The following is a 19,767-nucleotide window of genomic DNA, read 5'->3' as shown; positions in this document are numbered from 1 at the left end:
GAGTAGCCTGCTCTGTGTAGGGGAGTGGGTAGTGTGATGATAGCCTCTGCTCAGGGTCTAGGGGGCTCTGGGTAGGGTTATCCACTGACAGTCTCTCATCGACCAAGCGCCTCAACTTTTCTGCAACCCAATTTAATCAGTTTTCTACCTACCTAATTCAGAGAAACAAAAAAAAGTAACAGATACAATTATAATTATAAGTGATAAGATGCAAGTTCTTTTTCTGTCTGTGATAATGGAGTTCAATAGGGCCATCTAAAATCTTTCAAAATCCAAATTAATTTACCAACATAATAATTAAAATCTTATGGATCATGATTACATCTTTTGCCTCACCAATCCATGATCAACTGCACATGAGTTTACGCATAACTTACTTAGTACTGCACAAATTTTCTTCATCTTTACCATAATTTAAGCCTTCTGTCCAGGCTTCCCAAGGCACGGCTAACATAAACTATCTACCTCTTTACTACATTCATAATTTAAGCCTTCTCACCATCTGGACTCCAATCCACATCAAACACAAACTATCTTCATCTTTACTACATCCATAATTTAAGCCTTCTGTCCAGGCCCCCCGAGGCCACCTTCTCACCATCTGGACTCCAATCCACAGCAAACACCTTGTTGACAACAGTAAATTAAAATCAGTCTTAGGGTATATTGAAGTTCCATCAGATGGCAGAAAGACTAGGTTATTCAATACAGTAAAAATTTAATGGAATTTCAAGATTTAAAAAAAGTTACCTCATCCTCGTGACCTGGTAGATCCTGCTTTAACTTTAGCTTCTGGATATCCCAAATCTACCGAATGCAGAAATTAGAAGAAGCAAAAGGTTCAAAGTTTATTCCATATTAGCAGCGAAGGAAACAGGTTAAAGTGTAAAATACAATGTTGCAGCTTCTCATAGATAGATGCTCAAATCCTACATGGTCTAAAAAGATATTCCATTGTTTAGTGAAAACTTGATCACAAAATACAAGGATGAAAGCATCAAAACCCAAAAACGGCATCAAATTATAACCTTTAGCGTAGAATCCTTGCTACCACTCAATAGAAGCCTACTATCAGCAGACCAACTGCAAAACAAACAGAACACAGGGGGGCTAAGCACAATACTTTAACTGAAGAGGGATAAAAGTCGAATATACTATGATAAAAATCCAAACCTTATCTGGTAAACACATGCAACATGACCATGGAAAGTTGCAACAAAATTCCCAGTGGTGCCATTCCACAACTTGACTTTCTTGTCAAACGAAGCACTTGCTATCCATTTACCGTCCGGGGAGAAGCAAACATGGTCAACAACCTGTAAGGCTCATGAGTTCAACAACTTCCAGAATAAATACATTCTACTGAACATAAATTGATAACTTTTTCATTTGAGCAACCACAAGAAGTGAGCCAAGTCATTACTGATTTCTAAATAGATAGACTACTATATTTTTCTTGCAAGTTCCATGTAAACATAGTTCACAGGCAAGGCAGTTTTGAAGTCTCGAGAGTTCAATTTCAAGAATAAAACAAACACATTCTGCTACACAAAAATTTACAATTTTCTTAACGTAAGCACAAGAAGCGAGCCAACCAAAATATTGATTTCTAATAGATAGACTAATTTCTCTTATTCTTGCAAGTTGCATGTAAAGCTCAAAACCTAAGGAACTGAAAATTACAGCAGCAGAAAAACAAGCAGGAGGCTTACCTGTTGGTGTCCGGTCAACTGCTTCAGTGCTTTTTTTATTCGGAGGTTCCCAAAGGAACATGGTGCAATCGTCAGATCCAGAAACCAGCCTTTCAGGAGCAGTTCCTTTCATTTTATTGTACCTCTCAAGAGCCACCTAATAAAAAAACAAAACAAGGTTTACTATGAAAAGCGAAAACGTGGGGGACCCATTCCCATTTACAAGTATGTGCGGTAAGCTCAGTAAAAGATTAAAAAAAAAGATGCAAAGTGTGAAACAAAACAAAATATACATTCACCATAATATCAAAATGGCCATGCAGGAAATGGCCTAATGCTGTTGTGATTACATACGGTAGTAACAGCGTTCATTACACACCGTAATTAACCAATATATTTTAAGATTTTAAGGAACCAAGACACTTTAATGGTCGGGAACACACCCACAAACATTCTACGATTTCTAGGAAGCAAAACACTTTGATGGTCGGGAACACACACCCAAAAACATTCTTTTTCTGTTCCTTTACTCGAATGTGCTGATTTTACCCCCACGGCTGCAATTTTACAGCTGACGCTAAAACTACATATGACTATAACTAACTCATCTAGCACTATATTTAGAAGAAAAAAAGTACATTGTAATTCCCTACATCAACTGCCTTCAAGTCAATTGTTCCCTGACTTAAATGACTAGCAGATCCAAACTTGCAGCAGATAAAAGAGGTCCAAATTGCTGAAAGAGACTAAAACATATCAAAAGGCTCAAGTAGGAGACTTGACATGGACTGCTACCTCTTTCATTTCCTCAGGTGATGAATACTGTTTTCTGGTATGATCAAATGCTCCTGTCCGTAACACATAATCAGTGCTCAATGCAAGAGAGTTCACACGGTGTCCGAGTTTCTACAATACAATCAGAAGAACTTAAGTTAAAAATATAATTTAAGGAAGAAAAAAAAAACATTCAAAACAGGGAGGGGGGAACCAGTTGTTGGGATTCTTATACCAGGAAAGCTCAAATCATGTGAAACTTAGATCACTAAGAGAAAGCTCTATGGGTGGGTACAATATCTGGATACTCAGTACCCGCCAAAGGTTTTATCCGAATCTCGTCACACACTTTTGAGGAACCAGGTAGGGAATCTATTCCTATGGGTTTTTCACCATGGGGTTTGCCCATTCCATACAAATTGGCGGGTGTGCGGTAGCAATAGCTACCATAGTGCTTGCTCTAACCAGTAGCAACAAAGAAAAGATTTACCTCTAGTTCGCGAATCAACTTTCCTTGCGTGGTTCCCATATTTTGATTGTCTGGTCCAAAGAGCTGCAATTATGGACTAACATAAGTAAGTAAACTGGGCTAAACCCTGTAAAATTTGTTCACTAGAATATTTTTATCCAATAACAAATATGTTTGATAACTAATTTGTTTGGTGTTAATGTTTTGAGAAATAAAATTCACACTTAAAAGAAGAGAAGCTGTTGAACATTAAAATGCATCTGTCATTGGGATTTCAAAATCAAAGAAAAAAGTGTACCCTGAATATATCAGTCCCTCTCCGCTCCATTTAACACAAGTTACTCCAAGTGTGTGTCCTGAAAGAGAAAAGACACATCTCCCTAATGTTACGTCTCAAACACGTACAACTCCATCGTTACTTGCAGTAGCAAAGCGGTGGCATGGAGAACTCAGGTGTAATGGCTCCCATGATATGGCAGTAATATATTTTGTGTGGCCCTGAAATAAGGGGAAGAGTTTACAGCAATATTAGAAACAATCATAAGAATTAAGAAACTATTCCTCGCACATAATAAGGTAATCTCACATGGATACTTATTATGAACTGAACATTGAACAATGTAATAGAAAGAACGGATAAGAATAGTGTTAAATTAGAACAATAAGTGAATGCATGAATTCACCTTGAATGGCTTGCCTAATTGCTTCCCTGTCTGTGGGTCCCAGCTTAGAATTTCCCCAGACAAGCTACCACTAACAAGATGCTTACCGTCAGGTGACCATGCCATACAAAGAACATGGTTTTTATGACCTGAAATAAGATGTAAGACAGAGAAGTCAGGTTTCATAGTTGTTACAGGTGTAAGAGTGTACTCAACATATTTCCACGATATCCGAACATGTTCAGTTAACAACTTACAATTCTGACAACAATAGGTACCTAGGGTACCTAGTTAGGCTCCACATGGAAATATAATCCCAATATATAATCAGGTACGACTGGTTCTTCACGTTTTTACACCTCTAGCACATAGGAATACAATGAGGACATTATCTAGTAACCAAATTGTTGTATAATAATAACGACTAAACCACCACCTTGCAATGCAATTATGGGCGACACCAATCTCCCTGATTTCACATATACATGAGACTTACGTACGGCTGAATCCATGACGGAGACAGGCTAGGTGTTTAAGTGAATAAAGTGGCTGCTTGACATATAATAAGACCTCTTAAGAGATTGCAGGTCAATCCAATTGCCTTAATATAAATTATTCACCTAACCTAAACCACATCCATTTCGCAGAACCGGACTTCAGATAAACAAGATGGGAAAAACATACCATTACAATTAATACAGTTAATCCTCCTAAAAAGGGTAATTCTCCTAAAAAGGGTTCAAATGTCGTACCTAGGCAAGTGTACAATGGGGTCTGAGTAGTGAGATCCCATAAACGCACCGAAGTATCACCAGATCCAGTAGCCAGTTGTGTGCCATCAGGGCTGAACGCAACGGTAATAACAACGCCATTATGACCTGCAGAGCAAGAGGGGTACACGAAAAACAAACGTAATCAGTCTCCTTGTCCAGAATCAAAATCAGTAATCAGTCTCCTAATCGAGAATCAAAATAACAACATAAAATTGACAATGTCCAGTATACCTGCAATTGTGTCAGAACAACGATTGACTGGACGTATACGAAAGATTGCTTGAGGTTGGTAAACTATCTTCAATACCTTCTCCACAGAAACTGAAATTACAAGGGAACTCAACTTTGTCAATAATTGCTTTATCATCATAAACCAAACAGTTGTACATGATGGAAACTGGAAGGAAAACAAAAATAAAAATTGAGCCTTTATTTTTCTCTAGATAGGCTCCTAGCTGCACCATAAGTTCCTGATCTGATACGTAAAAAGAATACGGTAATTTTTCCTCCTGAAAAAAAAAAAAAAAAAAAATTTCGATTACCGACAAACCCTCAAACATTTTGGAGAAGTTTATTGATGAGTTGTTGGAGTTGAAGAGGTCCAGCGTTGTGTGGAAGATACACAGGACCTCCTAAAGATACTCCTTCTGTGTCTACAAATTGACAGATGACGCTGCTACTCATATCCTTCTCTTCTGTAAGCTTTCTCTTCATTGCAGGAATTTTGGGTGTTTCCAGTTTGGAAATTCGGTTTGGAAATAAATGGAAGTTTTTGAACGGTAAAAAATAATTAGGGTTTTTCGAAACTTTGATATAGGAGGACACGACACGATCATATATTTGTTTCTAGTGGGCTGGGCCAAATCCCTTGGATAAAACGATTTTTCTTTTATGACAAACGGTTTGGAACCTATTTTAGGGCGTCCGGAGATCTTTTAGAACGATTTTTTTTTGTACCAGCCTTTTATTTGGGGACCATTGTTTTATAAGGACATCTATAGGGATGTCCTAAAACACGACATACTACTAATTTGCCCCCAAACTCTAAGTAATATAACTAAACTAATAACTACCAAAATATAAAGTTAACATAATTTAATCTCCGTAACCGAACTCTAGTGTAGTGTAACCAAACTCTACCCATATTATAAAAGAAAAAGAAAAACCATGTAACCGAACTGTTCTATTTTTCCCACTATGTTGAGTTCTCATATAACCGAACTCTGCCCACTATGTTCTGTTGTTTCGTATAAATTTTTAAAACTGTAGTGTAACCGAACTCTATCCATGTTATATAAAAAAAAATCCATGTAATCGAACTGTTCTATCTTTCCCACTATGTTGAGTTCTCATATAACCGAACTCTGCCCACTATGTTCGGTTTATTCGCAAAAAATCTTGACAAACCGAACTCTTCCCTACTTACATATATGTGGAGTTCGGTTTGTTCGCAAAAAAGTTGGAGTAACTGAAATCTTCCCTGGAACACATTTTTTTTTGAGTTAGCCTGTTTTTCGTGAATTATTCCTACTAACCAAACCTTACGCTGAGAACCCTTATGTTGCATCTTATCCAGTCAATCATTTATCAGTTAAGCTAATATCTTTTGTTTTCTTGATCAGTGGCAAAGGTAAGATATCCAACCAACCATTACCGGAAGATTTGGGAACTCCCACGCCTCGAGGCCAAAAACACTTAGGTGCCGATAAGCGTGGAGCCAAAAATGCTAAGTTTGGAGGTGGGTCATTACCGGGTGTTGTCATCCAAGATGATGTCAATAGAGATAATATTGACAATGTAATCCAACAAGTTAATCAAGAGATTGTGGAAGACATGGGTAATCAAGAACAAAATCAAGGTGGAGAAGAGGAACCAGCTGAAGAAGAAGAAGAAGAAGAAGAAGAAGAAGAAGAAGAAGAAGAAGAAGAAGAAGAAGAAGGAAATGAGGATGACAGTGATTAAGGTGAAGAAGATGGAGATAAGGATGGAGATAATGAAGATGACGAATCAGAGGAGGACTCGGATGACGAGAAAGAGGAACAAGTAAAAATAGTCAAGAAAAAACCTAGAAAGACGCCTAAAAAGCCTTGTGCCAGATATGCATACAATCCCGATGATCTTTTGTGTTTGCCCCCAAAGAACCCAACTTATGGTACTCCATGAGATGGAGGGGAGGTATTGCTTGGCTACAAAAACTCATGGGATTTTGAAATTTATGGTTCCTTTCAAGTAAGCCAACACTCTTGAAATTGCTTTCCAATGTTCAATTCCAAGGTTACTTGAGAAACGACATAGCACTCCCACTGCTTGGGTTATGTACGGTCTTGTGCAATGCATAGCATACATAAGACTGCCAACAACACTGGAATACTCAAGTTGTTTATGAGCTATATCAGTGTTCTTCATTAACTTCACACTAGGATCTAGAGGGCTAGGTGCTGTTTTGTCATCAAAATGACCATATTTCTTGAGAAATTTCTCAATGTAATGAGATTGGGTTAAGACCAACTCATCTCCGTTTCTTAGGATTTTAATTCCTAATATCACATCAGCCTCTCCTAGATCTTTCATGTCAAAGTTTGAACTAAGGAATTTATTAGTTTGTTCCACAATAGACAAGTCAGACCCAAAAATAAGCATGTCATCAACATACAAACATAGAATCACGCACTCAGATGTATCTTGTTTACTATAGATACATTTATCAGCATCATTCACAACAAAACCATATGACAAAGCTACTTTGTCGAACTTCTCATGCCATTGCATGGGAGCTTGCTTCAAGCCATTAAACAATTTCACTAGTTTACACACTTTCTTCTCTTGGACTGGCAGTATGAAACCTTCAGGTTGTTCCATATATATCTCTTCTTCTAAATCACCATTTAGAAAAGCGGTTTTGACATCCATTTGATGTACAACTAGCTTATGAATAGAAGCTAGTGCAATCAAGCAACGAATAGATGTGATTCGTGCAACAGGTGCATATGTATCAAAGTAATCAATACCATGTTGTTGTTTGTAACCCTTAGCAACAAATCTGGCCTTAAGTTTATCAATGGTACCATCAGCATTCAACTTTCTCTTGAATATCCATTGACATCATATTTCCTTAGCACCAAGAGGTAAATCACAGTATATCCAAGTTCCATTTATCAAATGGGAATGCTTTTCATCATTGATAGCTTCTTTCCAGAAATTAGCATCTCTGGAGCTTATTGCCTCAGCATAGGTTTTAAGATCACCTTCATCATGCATATTATACATGGTAGTGCTAAGAATCTCATTCTTATCACCCTTTACAAGATAATATTTGAATTCTGGGTCAGGCTTTTTATCTATTCTTCCTCTCTTACTTTTTCTAGGTTCAATATCTTCAGTAGGAACTGAAATATCATTGTTTTGTGTAGAGCAGGATTGTTATCAGTCTCCATTAGTTATATACTTGGTGACAATGGGTTTTCAGTGGGTAGTATCTGAGAACTTGTCCTTGTCATTCTTTCAAAAAATTCCACATCTACAGATTCAATAATCTCAAAAGTGTCAAAGATTAAACATCTGTATGTAATATTATTAAGAGAGTATCCAATAAAAGCACATTTATAGGCCCTATTTCCTAGCTTTGGTCTTTTAGGTTCAGGTTTTCTAACATACGCTAGACAACCCCATGCTTTTAGTCTTTTAAAATTAGGTTTTCTCTTAAACCATAATTCATAAGGGGAAATATTTTTCTTTTTCAAAGGTACCCTATTCAAAATATAGCATGCAGACAACATGGCTTCACCCCACAAAGAATTAGGCAAACCAGAACTAATAAGCATAACATTAACCATGTCAATCAAAGTCATATTCTTTCTTTCAGCAATACCATTTTGTTGAGGTGTATAAGGTGCAGTAAATTCATGTACTAAACCATGCTCTTGACAAAATACAGAAAATTCAATAGGATAATATTCACCACCACGATCAGATCGTAACACTTTAATTTTCTGTTCTAATTGTGTTTCTACTTCGGCTTTGTAAATTCTAAATTTATCAAAGACTTCATCCTTAGATTTCATCAAGTAAGTATAGGCATATCTAGTACTATCCTCAATAAAAGTGACATAATATTTGTGTCCACCACGAGTAACATGACTTTTCAAATCCCCAACATCATTATACACTAATTCAAGTAACAAAGAATTTCTTACAACAGACTTAAAGGATATCCTAGTTATATTTGCTTCCATACATATTTCACACTTGGAAACATTATCAAAATTTCAATTGGAAATTAATCCTAATTTGTTCATGTTTCTAAGAGAACCATAATTCACATGTCCTAATCTAGCATGCCATAAATCAATAGAGTCAACAATATAAGCAGAACCATTATTCATTAAATTAAGTTTAACCATTCCATTACAAGGGTATCATTGTCCAACAAACTTTCCGTTTTTGGACAGTACAAACTTATCAGATCCAAACTTAACCTCAAAACCTGCCTTGTTAACAAGGACTCCAGAAACAAGATTTTTACATATGTCTGGGACATCTAATACATTGGTAAGGGTAACAATCTTTCCAGAAGTAAACTTGAGTTCAACAGTGCCTTTGCCATGTATTTTACTAGGAAGACGATTTTCAGAAATCACATCTTCTCCGACAACAGGCTCATATGTCTTGTAAAGATTTCGGTCTTTACAGATATGAATGGTATCGTACCACCATCCACTTCCATGATCTGCAACAGTATTGGCCTCTTGCACAACAATGACAAGTTTAGAATCATCGACCATATTTGCTTCCTTATTCATTTGTTTCTTCTTTTGACGACAGTCACGAGCAATATGGTCGGGTTTCTTACAAAAGTAGCAAGGTCCCTTCTTCTTACCATTCTTGTCTGGATCTTGCTTCTTAAACTGAGAATCATTCTGAACTTTCAAATAATTCGAAGGTTTTGATTATTGCACATTATTAATCTTAGAATGATTTTCAATTTGCTGACTATCGTTAATCTCACGCTTACGAGCATCCTCTTCAATGCGAAGATGACGTTGCAAGCCTTCTAAGTCATAGTTAGTTTCAGCATGCTTAAGTTTCTTCTTGTAACTATTCCATGAAGGGGAGAGACGAGAAATAATAACCCCAACAATGAATGAACTTACAAGATCAATACCAGCATCTTTAAGATGATTAACAATACGCAAAAGATCACTGACCTGGGAAATGATAGACTTACTGTCCACCATTTTCCAATCCATAAAGTTGCAAATCAGGAACTTCTTGTTACTAGCCTTAGAAATCTTGTATTTGTTCTCCAGTGCAGTCCATAGTTCCTTCGCAGTTCCATAAGTACGATGAGCATTGTAAATGTTCAACCCCAAAGCATTCATAATATGACCTCGGCACATGAAATCATCTTCTTCACACTTCTTTCGCCTTTTCTTTAATTCCTCATCGTCATTTTCAGTAGCAGCAGGAATGGCCTCTAACCCATCTTCCAGAATGTACCAAAGTTTCAGAAACATAAGATTGAATTTGAGAGTTTCCTGCCAGCGAGTAAAACCCTCTCCTTCAAATCGTTCTAACCTATTAAAAGTCTGATTCATGACTTGCAGTGATTGCGCAACAGCCATTGAAGATTCGCCCTCCATGTCGATAGTAATTGTCGAAAACTGTTGGAAAATTGACAGTAAAACAGGGTGAAGAAAAGAATGTTGTAATAGGGTTCAAGACTCTAATGAAAGATTCTTTTCGACAATTATTCGACCCTTTCCCAATTGAATTGGCAAGTACAAACAAGTCAATGAATATCGTCGTCAGGATACTTGAAGCCTCACAACAGTGTTAGATTCAAAGCTTGTACGACCTTGATCCAACCAAGAACACACTGGTTTTGTTTCTGATGATGCTTGTAAGAAAGAAAACAGAGAGAGTTGAGATGTGTTTTTGAATGAAAACAAATCTCATATTTAAAGAGGAAATCACACCCTTTGGAGATGACTCTTCATCTCTACAGGCATCTTTTCAGAGTGAAAAGGCGCGTTTCTTCCTTCAATGCGTCCATTGGTGAAACGAGATTTCTGTTCAGTTTTCTAACTGACGATAGAAACCCCAGAACAGAAAATTTCCAGGGTTTGTTGAAAATATCCAACAAGAAATAAGTAAGACTTTTGGGTATACAAAGTAAATTTTAGGGGATATTAAAATAAGTTTGGGTATTGTTAAAAATATACCTCTTCAGTGAGAAGCTGATAATCTCTAGGATTATCAACTAAACCTTGAGGGGTGTGATGATCCCCGAGATGCATGATGGTAATCTGAGTAGAAGCATTAGCAGACGCTGCAGTAATGGCATTGCTGCAGAAAAACAAACCCATATGTAGTAACGATATCTATTAGTATAATAACATAAACAGAAATTGTTGTTTAGCTCAGATTACAAATATATTGATCATGATATGCAAACTACAGATCTGAGTTTTAATACTGATATTTTGTTATAACAAACATCTTTCTTTGCATTTTGATCCCAATAATCCTTTGACAGGTCAAATTCTGTTTTCTACTCTTCTTCTTTTCCTTGTCTTTTAGGTTTAAGGGATAATACAGATGGAAGATCAAAGACTGATTAAAACTGTTAATGTAGTATTACCCATTTACCCAGTATTATGGATCTGAAATGATTCCTGCTCAAATAGTATTCTACAATCAAAACCCTAAGTCTTACTAATGTTACTAATCATGATATCACAAACAACTGATTTTGCAAACACAAATAATTTCGCAAAAAAGATGCAAAGAACGTACAAACACACCAACAGATTCAAAAATATACTCACCATACAGCTGCAAACTCTCCTTGGGTTTTGAATCGGAGGTAACTGATTTTAAAACCTCCTTCCGCTTCCAACTGTTGGTGGGCAATAGGTAAGTTAGCTCGATGACAAGCCCTTTCACGAGCATCAAATTCCTTACGATATGAATCTTCATCATCTTCATCAACATCACTTACTACTTCAGGAGGGATAGTTAGCCTAGTGAAAGCTAAAGTGTTATTATCCATGATAACGAATCTGGTGTGCCTCAGCCAAAAGAATGTTGTTTCACCAACTCGTCTTCCAAAGGGTCCAAGCGTAACTTCATTTATTTTCATATTATGAGCTAAAAAATCAAGAGGATCCCTATGAATCTCAACAACAACATTCACTAAAGATTTGGAGTCATCATCTTGACCATCATCAGTTGATCCATACATCATGGCTAAAGCTTGAATTTCATCCATGGTTATGCAGTAGGAGAAAAGTGGGTTTTTGAGTTGAAGAGAAAAGTGAAGATGGGTTTGAAGTGATTGATTGAGATGAAAGCTCCTGTGCAGTTTCTGCTCTTCTTTTATTTCAAACTTGTTATAACAAAACCCTACTGAAACTAGTCATTAAAAATCATTTAGTTTTGTCTTACGCAAGCTCATCATAAGATCACGTGATGAAATCGTTGAGCTCAGTTAAGGAATGGGTAATACTTAATCACCCTCTAAACCGGTTGTAATCTTTTAAGAAAATGTGCTTTACTTGATATGGCTCTAATCTAATCTAACTTATTCTGTATCTAGCTAAATAGTGCTTCCCTTGATATTCAAGTGAATGTATTGAATGCTAATCTACTCTTCTAGTCAATATGTCACATCATTACTCTTCACTAAGTTAAATACTTATGATCTGTGAATGCTAATCTATTTGTTCTTCTGCCTGCTAAATAATTTTTCTTTCTACAGTATTTACTTATTCGTCTACCGCCACCTAACAGCTGTTCATTTCAATATCGCACATTAGTACATAGCTCATTTAGCATTTACTCCTTCCTATATACAGCTAGCCTGGGCATATAATAACGAGGTTAAAGAATCATTGCGCTGTTTCGGCTTCAGATAGACAAATTTTGTTGCTCTTTTGAAACAATCATAAAATATGCCTGTAAATTTTGTTGCTCTTTTCAAGAAGGTTATTATTGGGGCGTCGCACTCACACTCCTTTAGAGGGGCTTCACCTAATAAGATAAAAAGGGGTCATCCATAAGTAATATCAAAAACCCCTTATCTCAAATAATTTTATAATGACCAAACAACTCTTATTTAATTAATTTTAATCTAATTTAATTATTATCTAATCAAAATTAAGGAGATGGATTTTGTTATATATTTGTAATTTAAAAAATTTAATTAAAAATTCAAAATTAAGAAGATGGATTTTCTAATTTAATTAAAAAAATTTAGAGGATTCAAGATTAATTACGTCTGGGAAAAATACTTCAAAAACCCAGACGTACACAATTACGTCCAGAAAAAAACTTCACGAAACTGGACGTATCAAAGAGCTTCAAAAAACCTAGACATATTCCAATCTAAGCTTTCCTCTCAAAAGATACAGGAAAAATTACGTCTAGTTAGCCTATAAGATAAACCTAGACGTAGAAAATTACGTCTAGGAAAACAAGTCACGAACCTCGACGTACTAGCTTACATCTGGAAAATAGCTTCAAAAAACCTAGACGTATTCCAATCTGAGCTTTCCTCTCAAAAGATACAGGAACAATTACGTCTAGGTTAGCCTATAAGATAAACCTAGACGTAAATTCAATTCTACGGTTGAAACTAAGGGAACCCATACGTAAACCAACATGCAAGCTATTTCTACGGTTTGAATTAATCAAAACCTGGACGTAAGTTCTTCAAAAACTGAAAGATGAAGGAAGGAAGAGGAGCAGTTTTTTTCTAGGATTAGATTAGAAAAGATTAGGTTTTTATTTTAGTTAGAGGATATTCTAGACATTTTGTACCTAAGTGAAGGATATCCCATAACCATTTTTTTGGACACTAAGAATCCAAATGAAGCCCCTCTAAAGGAGTGTGACGCCCCAATAATAGCCTTCTAAAAAAGCAAGGCTGAATTGGGGCCATGGAAACTAATTAAGGGCCATGAAACATTTTATACCCACACCCAAGAATATACGGGGCTTCCAAAAATGAGGGTGAAATACCTATTTTATCCTTCTCTAATAACTAAACCTAAAATCCTAATACTAATCGGGTGAGGCCCCCATTCTCTTTTCAAAACAAAACTCTTCTTCTTCTCATCCCGTCCCCTCTCTCTGCACCTCCATCTTCTCCATTTAACGACTCGGAGGAGATTTTTTTTTCAATCGATTCTTCGCGTAATCTTCGATTAATTTTAATCGACGATTAACGATTAACTTCTTCTACAAACATGGCTCGTACAAAGCAGACTGCTAGAAAGGCAAATCAAATACCTAATCTGGTAGATGCAGTTAATGCAGCGAAGGAGCATCAGAGACTGAGCAAAAAATCAAATCAACCGGTGAAGGAAATGGCTCCAGTCAGAAAGCATGTTCACTAAAACCCCCAACTGTAACTTGGGTTTGTGTTTAATTTGATGTTCTACTGAAAAATTAGGGTTTGGATCGGGAAAATAGGATTCTCAGAAATTGAGTCGTTAATCACTAGGTTTTATTTCTTAACGATTTTGCGGATGCATGTAAATTTCATCAAAAATCGTTAACCATTAGGATGGCGGAGAAAACGATCCTTGCTGTATACCTATTTTTCTAATAAATAATGAGTGGACCAAAGAATAGATTAGGAAAAAACATGGAAAAATGGCTCCAATGATTAGGTTTCTTAATTTTTGTGAAAACCAAACAAGCCTGTTTTTTAGAAACGGAGGGAGTATATATTGATCATGATATGCAATCTGATATTTTGTTATAACAAACATCTTTCTTATCAAGTTCTGTCTTCTACTCTTCTTTTCCTTGTCTTTTAGGTATAATGGAATAAATATAGATGGAAGATTGATTACAACTGTTGATGTAGTATTACCCAGTATTAGGGATCTAAAATGATTCCTGGTCAACTGGGTTTCTACAATCAAAACCCTAAGTCTTAATAATGATGATCATGATATCACACAAAAATATGCAAAGGATGACTCACCATATAGCTGTAAAGTCGGTTTGATTTTGGATTCGGAGGTAAACCATTCTGAAATCTCCTTGAGCTTCTAAGTGATGGTGGTCGATAGGTAACAGAGCTTTAGCAGCGGCCCTTTGACGAGCAGCACTGTCCATGAGATATAGAGGAAAAGGACCTTCATCATCTTCATCACTTACTTCCATAGGAGGGATGACTGGTCTAGTGAAAGCCAAAGTATTATGATCCATCACAACAAGTCGGGTGTGCCTCAGGAAGAAAAATATTGATTCAGTATCTTCATCAAGTGATTCTAGGTTGATAGAATGAGTTAGGGGTGCAAGATGATCACTATTGATCACAAGATCCACTTTCATCATTGATTTGAAGTCATCTTTATTTCCAGCAGTTGATTGATACACCATGGCTTGAATTTCAGCTTCCATAGTTATGCAGTAGGAGAAAAGTGGGTTTTTGAGTTGAAGAGAGAAGTGAAGATGGGTTTGAAGTGATTGATTGAGATGAGATGATAGCTCCTGTGCAGATTCTGCTTTTCTTTTATTTCAAACTTCTTATAACAAACTAGTCATTCAGTTTTGTCTTGCGCAAGATCTCGCGATGAAGTTGTAAGGAATGGTTTTACTCTTCACTACGTTAATTAAATAATTATGATCTGTGAATGCTAAATAAATATCTCATAATCTTTTTCTTCTGCTGCCTGCTATTTAATTTTTCTTTCTACAGTATTTACTTATTCGTCTACCGCCACCTAACAGCTATTCATTTCAATATCGCACATTAGCACGTAGCTCATTTAGCATTTACTATAATAACGAAGTTAAAGAATCATTGGGATGTTTCGGTTCCGGATACACAAATTTTATTGCTATTGCTCTTTTCAAATAATCACAGTAAAAACTCGTGCTAATAGATTATAATTTTTCTTATATCTATGCAACTAGATTAAGTTTGATGACTAGTTAATTTTCTTTTGCATTTCTTTTCGATCTCTGAGCCGTATGGTCAGTTTTCTAATCACTTTAACATTATCCTCAAGCTTAACATGTATTTGACATACATACCAATTAATTTTTTAAACTCTGGTCAAACCCAATCCACCTTCACCACTTCCAGATCTAAATTTCGACGGTATCACAAAAAGAAAAAGTAGGGACCAAAATTGGGATATGTATTCCCAAATTCCCAATGAGAAGAAGACAGGTGGTGATGTTTAAGCTCTTCCTACTAGTCTAGCAGTACTACAGTAGCATGCAGAGGAGGCGGAGGTAGTCATTAGGGTTTCTGACATGACAAGGAAGATGAAACAGCTCAGTGCAACACTTTGGAAACGCCAACGTACTGTTACACTATTTTGATACAATGCTCAATACCACTAATACGCATCTGCATCCTAAAGGGGGGTCTTATATGATATCTTTACAGAGGTCCATGATGATTTTGCTCAATTAATCTTGATACCAAATGTGAACCAAGTTGGCTCTTCTCTATATATCCTTGCTTAAGAATTAGCAACTGTAGTTGGGCTATTATTTCCCTCTTGTCCTTCAAAAGTTTACTCATTGTACTAAAGATTCTTATATTGGCAAGGAAGCTGCAAACACGTTCGAAACAGTATATTCCCTTGATAATAATAGATTAGACTAGATAACATTGATTAACCACTCTAATGATTTCTTTCTTTACGATGATTCCCACAAAATTAAGAAGTGTTGATATCCGAAACGTTGAATACATTTCCAAGAATTCGTACACGAAATTAAAGTAAAAGTCACGCGAACCCTAGAACAGTACTACCACCACCTGCATCTACTGCATGCATGGTACTTGACTAGTAGGATAGGATGAGCTTCAACGTCTTTTTCAGACTGTGGCTCAACTTCAAGCGACTGAAATGAATGGAAAGTGGGACATATTAGAAATAATGTAGATGGGACTTGAGACTTGAATGGGCATTAAAACGTTAAATCCGAAACCCTACTCTTCTTTTCTACTCCCTGAGAAAAATTGATTTCTCCAGTCCGGAATCTCCAGATCACGTGTGGACCCTTTTCCCCATAAATTTCCTTTAAGAATCACCCACGCCACACGTTAAACCCTAAACCCTACTCCTCTTTCTACTTCGTATGGAAGGCCGATGAACTATAGTACACAACAATACAATTGATTTCTCCAGTCCACATCATGAAAATGTATGATTTCCTCTCCTTCAAGGATCACCCACACCACACGTTAATCTGTAATTTGTCCTAACTTGATGAAAACTGTACATTTGTATCCCTGCATTTATGGATATTTTAATCATGCCCCCAACAACCAACTCCCCCAGTCCCTAAAGCTAAAAGCTTTAAAATGTCTTCCTACTAACCTCCAACATTACACTGACATTCCTTCTTCACATATCTGCTGGGTTAGCATTTTGGATTTTCTTTTTCTACAACCCAATTAAATGTTAATAGTATCAGTTCCCTGCCTAATGAAATTCTCTCTAATTGATCACTATTTAATGTTCAGAGAAAAATAACAGGACAACATGCGCAGGTTCTTTTCCTGGGACGGCGGAGTTCCACGAAAGCCGACAGATACGCTTGGACATATGGCCACTTTGTTCTTTTCTGTTGTATCGTAGAATACATTTTTGTTTCACATAAACTATCCTGGATTAAGTTTAATCACCGATTAAATTAACTGATTAGTTAATGATTGATCAACGGAAACAAACTTTTTATGATTATTAGGGCAAATTTCTATGGAAATGTACAAAACAAAATATTTGTTGAGCCAGGAGGATGGTCAAACATGATTCAGCACTATGGGGAAAAAATGGGTGGTTGATCAACAAGCGTCAGGACTAAGTGAAGCCGCTGGCGTGTGAGGAAGAAACGCTGGCGTGTGAACCAAGACCGCCAACGACTACTTTTAAATGGTCACCGAAACGGCTAGTTTCTACCTCCATAAATGCAGCTCGAGTTTGATCTCACAAATTCACAACGATCATTCATCCGATCAATCTTTTCTTAATTTCAATTGCTTTCAATTTTCAACCATGAATCCTGATTTGGGTTCTCCTGAGGAAGATATGGAGATGGATGAAATGTTGTATGAAGAAGAGGAAGAAATGTGTATGGAGTTTTTGCATCAAATGGGTGAAGATGCAGTTCAAGATAGAAGAAGGCGAAATTTTATGTTGCAATTACAAACCGGGATCATACAAAAGTCTTTAGAACCATATGAAGTTATGACTAGAAGATGGATGTGGCGAGATTGACATTTTTACCACGACAAGATGATGCATATTTTAATCATGATTGTGTCGGTTCCGATGACGATTTTCAGCTACGATTCTGCATGGGCCGCAACTTGGCGCAAAGGATTATTGTGGAGCTTTGTCAGGTACAATCTTTGTTTAATTATCAGTATGATGCACGACATGCACGAGGCTTTTGTCCCGAACAAAAGGTCAATGCGGCCCTCCGTATACTATGTTACGGGGTACCAGTGGATTTCATGGATGGTTACATTCGTATTGGAAAAACAACCACACCTTTAGGTATCTCAAATTGTTTTGCGAAAAATAGTCGAGCATTTTGGTCCAACCTTTTTAAGAAAGCTTACTCAGGAAGATGTTCCAAGAATAACTGCAGAAAACACAGCGAGGGGTTTTCCAGGAATGCTAGGTAGTCTTGACTGCATGCGATGGACGTGGCATGCGTGTCCGTTTGAATGGGCATTGCCAATATAAAGGTCATTATAAAAAACCAACTGCAATTTTGGAAGCTTCGGCTACTTATGATTGTTGGCTTTGCCATGTTTTTCTGGACTCCCGGGTTCAAATAACGATCTCAACGTTTTGTATAAGTCACCATTGTTTGAAGAGCTTAAGCATGAGATCTCGCTGTACTGTAATTTCACCATCAACGGTCATGACTATACTCAGGGTTATTATCTAGCAGACATCATCTATCCATAATGGTAAACTTTGGTTCAAGCTTAAGGTCAGATAGGTTTTGGACCGACAACTTCGAAGGATAAGAAGTACTTTAACACCCAACAAATGAAATGCAGAAAGGATTTTGAACGCGCTTTTGGCATACTGAAAAGGAAGTTCGACATCATACCTGGGCCGACATGCTTTTTTGATCTTCAAAAAATGAACAAAATTATGTTGACTTGCATTATGTATAACATGGTCATTGAAGAAACCAGACGTGACCCAACCTGGACTAGTTTTCCAGATGAAGATTTGAGGCTGAGTATTGTGGTGTAGCATGGGCGTCCAACAAGAGAATATAGGCTTGCCACTGATAGAATCCAAAACCTGAGACTCAATGGACAACTAAGAGAAGATCTAACTAAGCACCTTCGGGAATTAAATGAGCACGATGCGCGGGGGCGAGGCAGAGGCAGATATATGTTATTTTTTAATTTAGTGTTGTTTATTTTAATTAATGTGTTATTTAATTTAAAGTTGTTTTTTTATTTGATGATCGAGTTGAGGGGCAAAGCTAGAAGAATAATTAAACTTATTATTTGGTAAAGTGGCATGGTTTACCAGACTCTGAAGCTTATCGGAAGAAGGATACTACATTGTGGAAATTTGAAGAACAAATTCAGACTTACCTATAGTAAAAATAATCGACAAGGGCGTCGAGTTCGAAGCTTATCGGAAGAGTACTCCTGAAAGTACCCCACACTAAATAGAGATATAAACATCATTAAGAGTTTAAAATTTTAAAATTAAAATTAAAATTAAACTCAACCTTTTACTTGCTTCAGGATGTCATGCCGTGGGATGAATTCTTCACAAGCATGATTCTCTCATCTCCATATCATTTATGACTTCGTCTAGTCCCTTTGAACCTATTTCTAGGTTGGGTATCCATCATAGATGACTCAATCTCAATGGGCATCAATCTCATCCCTAATATGTATTCACATCTTCTTATCAATCCTTTCGTCAAAGGACTAATGAAAGCTCTTTCCAGACACTATATAATCCATTCTCATAACATCAACTCTTGTAGTTGTCATAACGTTCTCAATTCTTGCAATAGCCGCGGTACTATCACATTGGATTAATATGTCTTTTTCTCTATATACTATGGAGGAATGAATCACCCCATCCCTTGAAGGATTCAACTGAAAGGATGTCCAATCAGCTTCACAACATCCTTAAATGATTGCGGCAACCATTTAGATAGTGTATTTCTAGGTGTAAGGTGTGTTTGAAACACCTCATAACCTTCTCAAAATTTTACCAATTTTCCATATTAGGATTGGTAAATCTGAATATAAAATCCCCACTATGGAGGTAATATAATGGACCCCCACTACAAAAAATACTTATATATATATAGTCAATCACGTAGCAAAGAAACATACTGAGCTACCATAATCATGTCTAGTGCAA

General features: G+C 36.7%; 1 pseudogene; it reads right to left on the bottom strand.

Annotated features, from left to right (window-relative positions):
• Window positions 1-215: 215 nt before the first annotated feature.
• Window positions 216-5,108, bottom strand: LOC113323862 (annotated as a pseudogene).
• Between the last annotated feature and the right edge of the window lie 14,659 nt (window positions 5,109-19,767).

This window comes from Papaver somniferum, chromosome 11 (genome assembly GCF_003573695.1).
Source record: "Papaver somniferum cultivar HN1 chromosome 11, ASM357369v1, whole genome shotgun sequence".
NCBI classification, from domain to species: Eukaryota; Viridiplantae; Streptophyta; class Magnoliopsida; order Ranunculales; family Papaveraceae; genus Papaver; species Papaver somniferum.
The sequence above is the reverse complement of the archived record's forward strand: the minus strand, read 5'-3'. Positions and strand labels throughout refer to the sequence as shown.